We start from the raw sequence: 16838 nt of genomic DNA, 5'->3' as shown, positions 1-16838 counted from the left end.
TTTTGCGTCATATAATCACGTAGGCTTGACATCGCGAGTGCGATATGATTTATCGTGCAGCACTATTACAAACCATATGCTGTGATGAGGTATTTCTGACTTCTAAAATGTAATTTTCCCGTTCTCCTCACACTAAAGTAATTGTTGTGTTAGGTCATGTCTAACTGCAATGGTCTTTCCCATGTAAATTGATCCAATCATGCATGCAGATTTATTTTTCAATCAGGGAGAGAGAATATGCTCACTCAACAGGCCATGGGGTGGAACAGAACAGAGAACCTTCACAAAGTCTTGGCCCACAGATACATCAAAGTAAGGACATTTTCAAATGATCCTCTTGCCTGACACAACATACATTTTAACAACAAACAGCAGAGCTGGCGTCTGTCCATCTGTAATAAGCTCATTCATCCATTCATTTATAAACTGTAGATGAAGGAATTTCTTGATCTGGTATTGGCTGAAAGCTTGTATGATATTTTTTAATTTTGTGTGATTTCTGAGAGGGAAAAGCTGGAATTTCTGCCAGAAGAATGACATCACTAAACAAACAGCACAGCAGTGGGTGTGTGATGTTCAGCAGTGGGCAGTCACAGGTAAATCATGTGCAGCGCTCAAATATTTTCACAAATACAACTGTTATTTACTTTGTTCAAATATGAACTACATAAGGTGATCAGAAATTAAAAAATGAAACAACCGCTTAACTGTGTTACCTATTTATAGCCAGGGAGCACAACACAACAGGGAGCAAAAGAGGATCTCAGGGCTGAGATAGAGAGCATCATAGTGGCCCTGCTATGCAAGAAGCAGGACCTCTATCGTCAGCATGGTTGGTTGACAGATATTCAAATGGCACATTGCAAATGCAAACAAAAAAAAACTCTGTTTTCCTAATAGTTTTCTTATTTCACTTTGCAGATAGCAACCAGACAAGACAAAGAAAGAGAAGAAAAATAAGAGAATTAAAAAAAAAGTAAGATAAAAAATCTTGCTGTACAATGCTATTGTAGAGGATACAATTGACGAGGAGTTGGCCTCCAATTTGACAGAGGACTACATCCTGCCTTGGGAGAGACGTGAGGATGGTATGGTAGTCTTGACGTTCTCTAAAATGTATGCCTGTCTGTCTATGGTATAGCAAAGAAACTCTCTCTCTCTCTCTCCCTTGATCAGGAGCAGAGCATCCTGGTGAAGGAGACATCACGTCTCAGCACATCACGTCTCTCCGTAAGGAGATAAAGGGAGTGGAGAAGCTTAAAGGGAGCGGAGAAGCTTAATTCTATTAAGCCTCTATGCAAGTAAATAAGGGGAATTTATGTCGGTTGATAGGTTAAAGAAGTATAGGAAAGTGTCAATGGTCCATTTCTGAGATAGGTGGCGGTAATGCACATATTTGTTTGCGATCCGGCGTAAAAAAAAAGAAGAAGAAGAAAGCGCCGGAAGCGCGCGCGCCCTCAGATCACTTGGATGTGGTTGTGTACAAGAGGTAAAAACTATATAAATACTGTTTGTTTTCTCACACAAACTGCTCGTTTCGTGTCTTAGGCCATCAATGTGTACTTACGATGGGGAATTGTTTAATTTGGACTTCGCTGTGCATGCTCTTTCAGATAGTGACCATAGACCTGCATTATACGACTGACAGACAAGAACGGTTTGACCTAAAAATATCAAAATTGAAACTACTGCGGAAACAAAGACACCTACATCTTGGATGCCCTTGAGGTAAGCTAAAACATACCAAAATTTTATTTCAATGTGAACTATCCCTTTAAAGAGAACATCAGAATGGGCTGTAAGTCAAATTCAGAATTTTTTTTTCTCACTAAAATATGTATAGTCCCTTTTCTACTAACTGGTACCAGTTCAACACACCTCAACTTGACTCTACTCGGTTTGGTTTCAGACGTTTCGTTTTCCACTGCATAAAAGTACAATTTCATGTAACTGGTTGCTATAGCGACACTAAAGTAAACTACCCTAGCATCACCAACATGGAAAAGATGGTATAGCAATCACTACAGCAGATAAAATCAACAGCATTCTGTATTCATCACAATACAGGAGATGGCAATATTTGTGCTAACACTGACAGATAGCTGCTGAGGACATGCTCGGAACGTTAACATAATGATGCTAGTGATAACAATGACCACTCAGCAATCTCCAATATTTACACATCATCGTTGGAACTTCAACAGAGGTGGAACCAAAACTGCCGTGCAAAGGCAAAAGACCGTAACTTCGTTTTTGGTCGAAAATGAGTTATTTATATTTTTGGCACATTCAAGACCTTCTTTATCATGTGGACAAGAATCTTGTATCAATTCCGTTTTTTTTTCGAGAAAATAATGATTTGTCTTAACAGTAACTTCCAAAAGCCCATGAGAAACCAAGGCAGAACACCGTAACATCAGTTACCGCTCTTTGGCTTTGTTTTGGAACGCTCAAATTACGAGTTACGGTGCTCTGCCTTTGTTTAGCCGCGCGTCAATATGAAGTTACTGTGCCGGTGTTCAATCAAATAATGCTACCTACCAGATTGTACGGTTATCTGCCTTTGTTTTAATGTCCATTAAAATTAAAATTACGGTGTAGCCTGTGTACTTGTACAGCTGCCATCAGTCGCTCTAACTTCTGATGTCCTCAGAGCGGTCAGAACATTTAGTATGGTCTGAACCCGCTCCATCGACAAACGTGCGATATCGATCGCGAAGGATTATGCAGAGTTGACAGAAAAACGTTACACATTGCCGTATCAGATTAATACAACCAACAATTAAAGCTCTGCAAACTAGCTGGCAGAGTGCCAAAACTTCGCCTTCAGCCCCGCCCTAAACGCGGTCGAGTCAACGCTGGACTAATAGGAGGTATTTTGTCATGTCAAATGTATTAATAATGCCATCAGAATGCAACCAAAGCACAGCATAGCAATAAGTAGATGGCTATAAATAATTGTAAATCATACAAAATAAATGCCATGATCACTAGATTTTATACAGGTGTTACTATAATGATTTTGTTAATGGTGATCAGCAACCAAATATTGATAATGTGGAAGTTACTGCCTTTTGCCTTGGCATGACTTCTCACTTTTTGCTGACAATACAAAGGCAGAGTACAGTAACTTTAAAATAGTGGTCAAAAGTCAAGTTTGAGCTCAAGATTTTTTTATGTATATAATTTCCATTACTAAAACATCTATTTGCCAGATTTCCAGTGTCCTACCTATAATTAATTTGGCGGGACAACTAAAAATCTTTAAAGTCATTTTTCTCAGTTCCACACTCTAGCGACATAAGGTCTTTTGCCTTTGTAGGGCAGAAAAGTGGTTGGTACCAGAATCGAGTGGAGCTGGTACCAGTCAGTGGAAAAGAGCCACAAGTTTTGTTTTGTTTTTTCCCATTGCCATCACAGCCATATTAGTCATACCACTCTGCTCCACCCTCACACTTTGTTTGCCCTATCCTCACCTCAACACAGCCCCCCATCACACACAGACAGTCACAGCCCTTAGCCCCAAATCCCAAAACCCTCCTTCTGCCAACACCTATCCCACCCCTACTGCACTATATACCCCAAATTTATGCACAGTATAGGATGTCAAACACATACAATCTAAATTAATTTCTTACATCCAGTAACTATATGCATATGACAATAAAATGTTCTTGTATTCCGTTTAAGTTTTCATGCAACAAACAACCACAAAAAAACAAACAAAAAAAAAAAAACAAGAAAATTAGTAACATCTTTCTGTCATATGTGGGTCTACATGCTATGACTTTGGAACAAAACTTGTAATTCTTATGTTTATGTATGTTACAGATTTTGGTGACATGTCAGAGGATGCTGCAGCTGGTTTGAAAAGTGTCCTCGTGCGTAGGTCCTCTGCACTGGGGAGTTTATGCCAACAAGCTGTGAGCATGTATAGTGCTGTAGCTGATGACCTCCAGATACAAGACACAGAATGCAGAACGGACACTGATGACGAATATAACCTTAGTAATCCAGAATCAGAAAAAGATTAGGAAGGAGACCACTCTGTTTTGTTTTTAAAATCTGTCAACTTTCCATTATCTCTCACCCTCCCTGAATCACTAGCAGGAACATTATGATTCAGGGATAGTACCTACCCCCAGGTAGCTTGGCCACGCCTTATTATGCACTTCCGCTCGATTATCATCTCCCTACAGTGCTAGTCTGGATTTTATTCCATTGAGCTGGTTGTCTCTGGTGGTGAGGAGTTGTGAATGCTGAGCTAGAATGCTATCAGTCAAGGCAGGCTATCAATCAAAGGCTGATCCAATCTTTTTAAACTTCAACACCTCCAGACTCTCTGTACAAAATGAAGTGTAGTACGAGGCGCTGGTTTTATTACCAGGCTAACCCCCAGGCTATCAGGCACGTAAATATGCACTGACCCTATGGTAATTCAGTTATCAACATTAGGTGTTGTTAAATGTGAAATTATTTTGCACTGCAACTTCATATACTAAAATCATGAGTGTATACACTATATCAATGCAATATCTACTGAATGGATTGGCCCTCTGCATGGACTGTTGGACAGTTAGTAGATTGTACTCACTCAATCGCTGGCCCCAAAATAATATATAATTCATAGACAATTGGAAAAGTTTTTGGGGCAGACCTGACCTGTTGAAATGAGATGGTATTCACCCCTCCTGGGATGGTGCTGCTCTTCTCTCTAGTAATATGGCACATAGTCTTAGAGCTCAAACATGACAATCTGGGGCTCAGGTCAGGAAGCAGACAGACTGGCTAAACCGACCGTCTGCTAGCTGTCTCACGTCACCGACTCTGTGTTACAAATATGTTAGACCTATAACTTCTGCCACTAAAGATTGCTTTATCAATAATCTTCCTGATCAGTTTCATCATCTCAGCATCCCAGATAGCTTAGAAGAACTAGATATTGCGACAGAAACTCTTAACTCTCTCTTTTCCAGCACTTTAGACACAGTTGCTCCTTTGCGCTTAAAGAAGATTAAAGAAAATAGTCCAACGCCGTGGTACAACGAGCACACTCGGGCCCTTAAGAGAGCAGCCAGAAAAATGGAGCGTTGCTGGAAGAAAACAAAACTAGAGGTATTTCGCATTTCATGGAAAGACAGTTCGATTGCATACAGAAAGGCCTTAAAAGCTGCTAGATCTGCTTATTTTTCAAGCCTATTAGAAGAAAATAAACAAAACCCTAGGTATTTATTTGAAATTGTGGCTAAACTAACGAAAAATAAATCTTCAACCCCAGACGTTTCCAAGCAGCACAGCAGTAATGACTTTATGAACTTCTTTACTAACAAGATTGATAATATCAGGGAGAAAATTATAACTATGCAACCGTCTACTACAGTATCACATCAGGCAGTGCATTGTAGTGTCCTTGAAGAAAAATTCGATTCATTCGTTGCTATAGGAGAGGAAGAATTTACTAAACTCGTTAAATCATCTAAATCGACAACATGTATGTTAGACCCTATACCGAGTAAGCTACTGAATGAGATGCTTCCAGAGGTCATAGATCCTCTTCTTAATATCATTAATTCATCTTTGTCACTAGGATATGTACCTAAAACTTTTAAGCTAGCAATGATTAAACCGCTTGTTAAAAAACCGCAACTTGATCCTACAGAATTAGTCAATTACAGGTCGATCTCGAATATACCTTTTCTGTCAAAGATACTAGAAAAGGCAGTATCCTCACAACTGTGTTCCTTTTCAGAAAGAAATTATATCTGCGAGGATTTCCAGTCAGGATTTAGACCGTACCACAGTACTGAGACAGCTTTCATTAGAGTCACAAATGATTTGCTCCTATCATCCGATCGTGGTTGTATCTCGCTATTAGTGTTACTCGATCTAAGTGCTGCATTTGACACTATCGACCATAACATTCTTTTAAATAGACTCGAAAATTAACTTGGCATTAGTGGAATTGCACTAGCATGGTTTAAATCATACTTATCTGACCGTTATCAGTTTGTAGCAGTAAATGAAGAGATGTCTCATCGATCACAAGTTCAGTATGGCGTACCACAAGGCTCAGTACTAGGACCGTTGCTGTTCACTCTGTACATGCTACCCTTGGGAGATATCATTAGGAAGCATGGCATTAGTTTTCACTGTTATGATGATGATACTCAGCTCTATATTTCTTTACGAAACTTAACAATTCATAAAATTAACGGAATGCATAGCTGATATAAAAAATTGGATGACTAGTAATTTCCTACTACTTAATTCTGAAAAAACAGAGATTCTAATTATTGGACAAAAAACTTCCTCATGTAATAATATAGAATACTGTCTAACACTTGATGGCTGCTCTGTTAAGTCTTCGTCGTCGGTTAGGAACCTGGGTGTGCTCTTTGATACCAATCTTTCATTTGAAAGTCACGTGTCTAGTATCTGTAAAACCGCATTCTTCCATCTTAAAAATATATCTAAATTACGCCATATGCTCTCAATGACAAATGCGGAACAATTAGTTCATGCGTTCATTACCTCAAGGCTAGATTATTGTAATGCTCTACTGGGTGGTTGCCCTGCACGCTTAATAAACAAATTACAGCTGGTCCAAAACGCAGCAGCTCGAGTTCTTACCAGAACCAGGAAGTATGACCATATTAGCCCGGTTCTGTCAACACTGCACTGGCTCCCTATCAAAGAGTATAGAAGCCCAAGAGGCGAAACTCAATAGAACGCTCCATAGCAACAGTTGCCCCCATGACTTGACGGCGCGGCCGCCATTATGGACTGAAAACTGAAGGAAAACGCCGAAAAATAATGGGAGTCAATGGCACTGAAAAACTTAACATAACAAAAACTTAACATAACTTAATTTTTTCTGGCCGTCATATCTAAATATGAAAACAATTTAAAATACATTAATGAGGATGACCGACGTTAAATTACGTTAAATGATAGAAAATATACGTCTATGTGTTGGTTATGCATGGCCTAATTACCCTTAGGAAAATAGTATTTTGGGACAAAATATTACTAAAGAAGTACTATAAGACTACTATAGAAATACTATAGCGGCTCTAGGATATTATAGAGGTATTACAGAACATAACATACTTCTGTGATGTTCTGTAATACCTCTATAATATTTTAAATCTGCTATAGTATTTCTATAGTTTATTGTACTTCTATAGTATGTCCCAAATTACTATAGTATTCCTATAAGATTACTATAATATTTTGTCCCAAAATACTATAAGATTCCTATAGTACTTTTTCGTAAGTATGTCCCCCACCGAATCGGCTTCATTAGCCTACCACTTACGGTTTGCAAAGATACAATTATAAAATTACTGCAAACCTTTAATCTATCAATATTTATGTTCTATTATGCATTTTCCTTGTTATATGAATAACAGAAATTCATGAAATAATATATAGGCAGACACACAGTAATAAGATATTTATTCAAATGTTGATTTTGAAATTAGTGAACATCACCATATAAATGATTTGGAAAAATAAATAAATAAATAAATAACATTATAAATGAACATTTCTAAAGACTTTTCTTTTACATAGAATATCACAAAAATATTAACTTGTTTTTTCAACATCTTCAGTGAAAGTGCACACAGTGAACGTTTCAATGTCAAGAAAAAAAAAACAATCTATGAATGTCCTATTACAGGCGGAAACTTACAAAAAAGATGTGCAATCTAGCAAGTGCACACATGAACTATAAACACCTACTAAAATGGATTTTGCCATTGACTGGCGCTAACGATTTCAGCAGCTTTCAGTCCATAATGGCGGACGCGCCTCCGCAGCGCCATCTACAGACTGTTACCCATAACACAACAGAGTTTCGCCTCTTGGGCTTCTATACTCTTTGTCCCTATTAAACATTGCATACATTTTAAAATATTACTGATTACTTACAAAGCACTAAATGGTTTAGCTCCGCAGTACTTGAGCGAGCTCTTAATGCATTATAGTCCTTCACGTCTATTGCGATCTCAAAATTCCGGCCAGTTAATAATACCTAGAATATCAAAATCCACTGCTGGCGGTAGATCCTTTTCCTATTTTGCACCAAAACTTTGGAACAGTCTTCCTAACATTGTCCGGAAAGCAGACACACTCTGTCAGTTTAAAGCTAGATTAAAGACACATCTCTTTGACCTAGCATTCACATAATACATTATAGACTTCTATAATTCAGTGTTAGGCTGCATAGATTAGGTCAGATGGAACCAGGAACACTTCCCATAAATCCTGATGTACTCGTTACATCATAAGAAGAATGGCATCTACGCTAATTTTAGTGTCTTTGTTTATCCCGAGGTTTTCCCGCAGCCTGCCGGATCCAGGCCGTATCCAGATCTGACGAAGGACCTTCGCCTGGACCCGATGTCAACGCAGTGCTGAAGTGCCAACTAGTCTCTCCCTATGGAGGATCCCTTTACCACTCCAGATAAAGCATTGCCGGAAAATTCGTTTTGCGTACCTACCCCGAAGTGACAAAATAAAATAAAAGTCTATATCAAATTTATAAGGAAAGACCAGTACTTTGTTTATGCTTGGTCTGTAGGGAATTACAAACCTGCGCACATATATTCAAACGCACATAACTATAGAACTAATTCTTAATGCTCATGTGAGCACCATCAGCGTTTATCACAGGTTCACATTTAAAGTCTATGTAGAGAGAATGGTGTCGTCTTAGCGGCCCCTAATTTAAAAACAAATGATTGTTGCGACGGAAGCGAATCAATCAAAACTAAATTTAGCTGGAAAATAACTTTATTAAAGAACCGCTATAAAGCCTAAACAATCTCTGTTACATTAAATTATACGTTTGTCTCTGTAAAGCTGCTTTGAAACAATCTACATTGTTAAAAGCGCTATATAAAAAAAATGAGGATGACTTGACCTGAACTGTTTTATGCAATCTGGACTGTGCCTTTTCAACTTCAGCACTTAAAGGACAGTATGGGGCTCATTTATGCTCTATTGAATTTGCTTGTGTGTTGTGGTACATGTGAGCACACAAAGAGAGATTTCTATCAACTGTGGAAATGGCTATAATAAACTTGAATGTGAATTTGAAAATGTTGTAAATTATTTGTGATTGTAATTGGAGTGCATAAACTACATAATTGCCCAGTTGTCTTCATTGAAAATCTACATTTTACAGTATACTGTCACATAGAAAAACTCCTAAAAACTCTTCAGAATGCTGAAGTGGCACTGGTGAAAAACATCAACAAAAGTCATTAATTGTCCATGGGACCTGGTGTCACTTGGCAGTAGTTAACAGACGCTGTGATGGACTTGACAGGTTAGAGCTTTGATAAAAAGCCATGAATCTGTTATTGATCTATTCAATACCACTGTATGTAACCAGGATAGTATTTAAATTAATATGAAAAAATGTTTTGAACATTTCAGTAAGGGTGGTGATAGGTTCAGAGTTGGAAACAGGACAGCAAGATCGTAGACAGTGTCTAAAAGTATAATAAAGCTACATGCCAGATATCCACCACCAGTGTTTTCACAGCCTCATATCACTCATCCCTGGACACTGCTCAGATTATTTACCAGTCGACCACCTCCTCATTGAGTTAGCCTACCTGCCAGACACCCTCTTTTTTCAGAAAATGGAAAGTAGATTGTATCTTTAAAAACAATGATAAGCTCCAACTCCAAGTTGATTCTGATTTAACTTGATTTGGATACTCATTTGTTTTATTCACTTGATTGGCCTGCATTCAGGCTACACACCACTGTATCATCACTCATGGATCGCAATCAGTTTGCAGTTTGAAAATGCCATCAACCTGGCTGTTTACTCTGCTACATTTGGAGTCAAATAACACCTATGCGTACATAGTTTAGCATAAAACATGATAGATCCTCTCAATCTGTTCTCCAGCCTGCAAGTCATGAACAGCAATATAGCTCTGTGTCACTTGATACCTGACTTCCAGAGGAATATAATTCATTTAGACAATTTTAACAATACGGAAACATGCCCTCAGACCCTCAACACTGATAGGCCACCACAAGGCTGTGGAGAGGCAGGAGGAGCAAAAACTGTGGCACAAGACAGTTGATGAGTGGCGCAGGACAGGTCATGGGACAGTGGGTCAGTGGCGCAAGCCACCAGCAACAGGACAGTACAGTTATTGCTCCTACTGCTGGAGGAGAAATGACCACTCTGTCAAGATCAAGTTTGCAGATGATACCCCCATCAGAGATGAATCTCGGTGCTCCATGGAGGTGAATTGGGATGCAGAATGGAGTACCAACAGCAAATTCCATCTTGAGAAGGAGGCCAAAGTCACAGTTATTATTCACCTTATTTTCCACGGCAACAAGGGCGACACCATTACGCTCATTTTGTCATCTTACTTCCGGCTGAAAGGACCTACGCTAGTTTCTAGACGTAATTCTATAGTTGTGACGGTAAAATATGTAAAGTATTATATGCTCAGAACGGGGCTGCCATAACAATTGGATTAAGAGGATAGAACAATTTAACCAACGGTGTTACGAACACAATGTAAGTTAGGCTAAAGCGATCGGAGTGTTGTGGTGTCGACGACGAGGAGCACCTGAGGCAATGGTGGAAGGCGCTAAACTTGAAGTGCCCACCCAAGCGATCTTATGTGTATTCGTACCATTTTATGGACGGAGAGCAGACTGATGAACGAACACCCTTACCCCGAGTAAAGGCTCGGCTACGATGTTCTGGTAAAGAAGTCCCGCCGGGTGCTGAACAGGTTGTCAGATTCAGGTAAGCTAACTTAACGTTACCTAACTGTTGTTACCTAACTCTCCCATCTATATGCTTGTTAGCCTAACGTTAGATTCGTGAAGTCCGTTCTATGAATACATTTAAGATTAGTAACGAGCTGTAAACAAAATACAACGAATCTTGCATGATTACCATTGGCCACCTATTTGTCATATTTCTTATATTTCGTTTACTTTGTGATATGGACCTAATTGGGTCTGAAATAAAGAATGAATGAATGAATATTCACAATAGTACAATATATTATGGGACCCGTAGTCTTACATTAGCTCACATTATTCCTGTAAGGAGGCCAGCTAGCTACATCTCTCACTCAGATATTGATACTGACCTACGTAGAGTTAGGAGATTGTGTGTATACTGTCTCGTTTTTAATGCATCTCTCTTTTTCACACTGTTCTAAGTATGAGTGCATCATAAATTAATTCTCATGATCTATTTTATGTACTAATGTATGAATGTTTATGGTTATATTATTTCCATAGATCATCGATGAGCATCAGTGTTGCAGTGGACAACTGTGAAGGATGATCACAACCACATGCCCCAGACCTGTGATGCAGAAACACAATGGAGGATCCACCTGTCTCTGACCACAACTACGCTCCAAAATCTCAACTCAACCTGAAGCCACCTACATCTGAAATGGGAACACAATGCGTTGAGCCAGTGCCATTGTACATAACTCTGCTGAGAAACGACCACCTTTGTCAGCTCTACACAGGGTCTACATTGGATGCATTCCACTCCATTGGTTGCCGAGCACCTTACCAGTTCACACACCAACAGCTTTCAGCTACACACTTGGGATCAGCTCCTGATGACTCTGATGAAGCTGCGTCTTAATTTATTGCAGGGTGATCTTGCTGAAAGGCTTGGTGTTTCTCAGTCCATTGTAAGCAAGGTGATTTCGCGTTGGCTTGACATCATGGAGGAGAAGTGTTTCAGAGAGCAATTTCCAAACAACATGTAGGGCTGCACAATATCTCAAAATATCGCAAATGTGTATATCGAAATATGCATAACTTTTTTATCTTTAATAAGAATCAGTATATATAGTTAATTCATACAGTAAAAACTACGCAGTGTTTTATTTTCACATTTGATTATTCAGTTTCTGTTGTTAAATAGACCTAATGTAGGATAACCTGAACCCCGTGGTTTACACTGATGTTAAAATAACACTTCTTATATACAGTAAAACACTGATGTTCACTTTCACAAGTTGAAGGGATGTTTTCTTGTAACAAAAAGAATGTGAAACATGTATGTAGGTTATATAATTTTAAATCTAATTTAAGTTAATTTTATATACTTTAAGCATTATCGTATCGCATATCGCATTGTTTAATGAGTTATCGCATATCGCATTTTTCTTCAATATCGTGCACTTAATAACTTCGTCCAGGCGATGAAGTAATGGCAGACAGAGGCTTCACCATTACCGATCTCCTCTATGAAAGGAAGGTGAAACTTGTCCTTCTTGTGAATCTTGTAGAACAGATTTTACCTGTTGTTAATAGTTATTTGTATAAACATTTACAATGTGCCCAGATGTTACCTGTTATGAATAGTTATTTTTATAAACCTTTACAATGTGCCCAGATTTTACCTGTTATGAATAGTTATTTGTATAAACCTTTACAATGTGAGCAGATGTTACCTGTTATGAATAGTTATTTTTATTAACCTTTACAATGTGACCAGATGTTACCTGTTATGAATAGTTATTTGTATAAACCTTTACAATGTGACCAGATTTTACATGTCAGTCATTTATTATAAAACCATATAGACCCTTTTACAGTTGGTAAACATGGTGACGTATTTGTGTGGGCGGGGCTTAGCTGGAGGCAGAAAGATCCCTCTGGCCGCTTCACTAACGCTACACTGTAAAAATAAAAGGTGCCTGGAGGAACCTTTTGGGGTTCTTCACTTCGCCACACCGGCGGAACCGTCTGTAGATCCTCTAGGTACACTTTAAAAAGGGCCGGTTCTCTGAGGAACCACACAGGTTTCCTGAGGAACTCTTATATTAGGCACTGTGTGGAACCACTTTGGGTGCCTCCAGGAACCAAATTTCATTTTTTTTTTATATTTAATTTCATGTTGTTACTATGGTTACCTTTGACTTCTATTATAATAAACAAATTGAACCAAATACAAAATAAGAATTGTTTATTACATATTTGATATTCATTTTTATACATACACTTCCATGCACATGGGGAAAAAAGCTAACTATAGATTAATATCAATGAATACACAAAAAAAATAGTATAATACATAAGCAACATAATCAACCATGTATATACAATAGATAAACAAGAAAAGACATCTCAACAAAATGCATGGAAACACATATGTTCCACGAAATAAATCAATGTAAAAAAATTACATTTGAACTAATTAAAAAATGTCCATCATACTTAACTTTAAAACATTTGTGTTTCAGTCCGATGGTTAGTCTGACATCACTGTTTCCAAGTCCAAAAACTCTATCAGATGCCAAAAACAAACAAACAGTGCTAATATGCACTCATTGTGCTGTAACCTTTATCTCTATACTGAAATCTCTGATGGTTATTCAGCTATTTTGAATCATAAAATGTTTAAGTCTGGGATGCCGTTAGACTGGAGACTGTAATGTACACTGTGGCTTTTGAAAAGCTTAAATGTGTGACTTGAATCAACAGTGTTCATAAATGGTTGTTGAGTATTCTCATGAAACAAGATAGAGGAAGTAGAGGCTTCGACCTGGAAACAGTATTAAGGTGCAGTAAAATGATCTGTTGTTCTGTGAATGTTCACTGGTGAATTACAGTCATTTCACTAAGAATCCACACGATCAGCAATTTCGTTTGTGGTCAAAAATGTCACTATGGGACCAAGTTGGTGTGAGGTACTTAAAGAGTTAGAAAAGTGAAAAGGTACAGCATCGTTTTCCGTTTGTTTTTCTTCTTTTCTGGTGGATGGTCCAGGCACTTCAATGATTTTCAGGTCTACAGGAGGATTTTTATTCTTGTTCAAACTTGTATTTCAGCTTACCGAGATCCCTGCAAAGTACAAAATTTACTGTTAGTAATGTTATTAAAGTGATAGTTGTGAAACTTAAATAATTTCCTCAGCCTTGTGACGTTCCAAACCTGTTTGACTTTCTGTCTGTGGAACCCAAAAGCAGATCTCAGGCATAATGCAGCCCCAGTCACCGGTCGCTTACACTGCATGAAACACAAGCAGAAAACAAATGTGTAAATCATTCATGAAACCATTCTTATGTACTCTTGTCTAGTTCAATTCAATGCAACAATTTATGTAAAAATGGTTAAGCTCCAAAAATGTCCCAGAAAAGATCCTAAAAATAATCAATGAGTTCAACTCATGTGTTATGGGTTGTGTTGTAAGTCTTCTGAAGCCTAATAGCTTTTTCCTTTTTTTTTTTGTCGAAAAAGACTAAACTTGAAGTTATAATTCAGAGTTAAAATGTCTTATATTCAAATGCAAATGATAAAGATATAAGAAAAAATGCATAGCATTATTTGTGAACCAAACCTGGGATATTTTACATGAATGAGATTTGAGATCATGAGAAAAGATTTTCAGAGAATAACTGATTAAAAAACACAAGTACACAGTCAAACAATACAATTTCACACAGAGAAAGTTCATAGTAATAAAGTACTGCATGTGGTGCAGGTACTTACTGTAATTCAATGTTGCCACTGAAATGTTCAGATTATTTGTTCTGGGGAAACAAAAGAACAAAGCTGATTATTCACAACATAATATTTATTGACCAGTAAATGGCTTTAAAATGGTATTTGAGAGAATGAGGGCACCTGTAGTAAGTAAAGTTAGGCTAAACAAAAACAGAGCAAACTATAACCTGTTTTTGTTATTCATAACAAACGCCAAGAATCAGAGAATTTTCTAAATTAGTTAGGCTATATCAGCAATTTGAAGACACAGTTGTACAAAATATGTTGAATTGAATGACTAAATCAATCTAAGACAATAAGTCAATCATTTCCATTTGTTCATTAGATCAACGTAGTTAGCATCGCGGCTAAAACCTTCATACCAGATACTGTGCAATAAACGAGTGGTAAACACTGTAAAAACGTAGTAATGTATAATAAATTTAGTTTATATATACGTGTGTTTAAATATATAGTGAGTAGACTCTGTATTTATATTTATTTGGCGAGTTTACAAACCTTGTAATGGAGAGCCGAACAAACGGCGGAAGCTTTGATGAGAGGAGCCGTTACTTAGTTTCCTGATGACGATCAGCTGAGCTTTGTTGCGCGCGAGCAGCGCGAGGATCACTGAAGTGACGACAGCAGAGGAATAGCAGCAGTTTCGTGACAGAATAATACTTTTCTCCTCCTGCTTCTTCTTCTTCATATAATATTATTATTATTTAGTGTTGTTGTTTAAGGTTTAAATTACTTAATAAAATAGGCCTATAATAAATATATGTAAGCTACCCAAGTGAAAAAGACTAGGTTACTGTTAAATGTATTAAAAATGCATTAAAGTAAATTTGTATTGTAGGTCTACTAAAAACACACTGAAGTACATTTTTAATACATTTAATAGTACATCTTTTTCACCTGGGTATGTATACTGAATCAAACTTGCCTATAATAATAATAATAAAAATGCATTAAAGTATATTTGTATTGTAGGTCTACTAAAAACACACTCAAGTACATTTTTAATACATTTAATAGTACGTCTTTTTCACCTGGGTATGTATACTGAATCAAACTTAGTAGCCTATAATAATAATAATAATAATAATAGGATAATAATTCTAATAATAGAATAATAATCTAATTCTGGCCTCACTGAACCATTGGGTTCCTCCAGATGCTGGCTTTAACATTAGAGATCTTCCAGGAACCACTTAAATGTTAAAAGATCTTCCAATAACCCTTTTATCACATTTAAGTTCCTCTATTTTCCCCCAAAGCACTTCGAGGTCTCATGGTAATGAAAAGGTGACTCCAGAACCTCTGAAGTAAATACAAAGTGCTTAAAGGATCCCGTAAGTTCCAGCAAGAACCTCAAAGATTGTCAATGCTCCTCCAGTAACCCGACTATAGGAAAAAGAGCTTTGAGGCACCAAAATTACATTTTGAAGTTCCTTGAGTATCCAACAGGATATTTGAGGCTCCTTTAGTTTTTACAGTGTAGTTTGCAAGTTTTGTTAGCTGGTTTTTTAACAATGACTGGAGAAAATCCGATTTTGTCTTAATGTGCAAGGTCACTCACTGTCCAGGACCGCGATTGTTATTTGCAAAAGTTAATTTTAACGGACGGAACCAGATGACCGTACACGCTCAGTCAATGGACGATCTGACAGGATTAAAGGAGAACTCCGGTCAATTTTAACATTGAGCTCATTTTTTTGTAAATTTGGAGTGCTGTCAGTACAGAGAACAAGGACAAAAATCGGTGTTGCCTACACCGTGTTATCCTCTTTTTAAAATTTGCACCCTGTTGACTTCAATGGGGCAAGTTTTAAACCTGCTTTTAGCCTCTTAACATCCTTGATGTCTAATTACAAGTGCACAGCCAATGTGAGTGATTCCTTCAGAGTGAACACGGTGAATCTGCCTGCAGTAGATGTGAAAGATATGAATAAAAATGAAGTTAATTCAGCCAGCGCTCATAACTGTATTTATTTCCTGTTTTCGGTCGAAGTCCACAGTAGTCGATTGTCGAGTTCACGCGCGTGATCATAGGTAACTAACTAACTGCGCGAACTCGACTATCAACTACTGTGGACTTCGACCGAAAACAGGAAATAAATACAGGTATGTGCGCTGGCTGAATTATTATCATTTTTATTCATATCTTTCACATCTACTGCAGTCAGATTCACCGTGTTCACTCTGAAGGAATCACTCACATTGGCTGTGCACTTGTAATGAAAGTTAAATTTATTTTTTAGTGCATTTGTTTATACAATATATGGCAGTTACTGTCATGGGATTAAATGCCAGGGCTGATT

General features: G+C 37.6%; 1 long non-coding RNA gene across 1 annotated transcript; it reads left to right on the top strand.

Moving 5' to 3' along the window:
• The first annotated feature begins 510 nt into the window (after positions 1–510).
• LOC307145086 lies at positions 511–961 on the top strand. Its single transcript, XR_013818892.1, has 3 exons — positions 511–596; positions 727–832; positions 922–961. It is a non-coding gene; the product is annotated as an uncharacterized lncRNA (long non-coding RNA).
• The last annotated feature ends 15877 nt before the right edge of the window (positions 962–16838 follow it).

This window comes from Squalius cephalus, assembly GCF_949319135.1.
Source record: "Squalius cephalus genome assembly, chromosome: 17".
NCBI classification, from domain to species: Eukaryota; Metazoa; Chordata; class Actinopteri; order Cypriniformes; family Leuciscidae; genus Squalius; species Squalius cephalus.
Note: the sequence above shows the minus strand (reverse complement) of the source record. Positions and strands in the feature narration are given on the sequence as shown.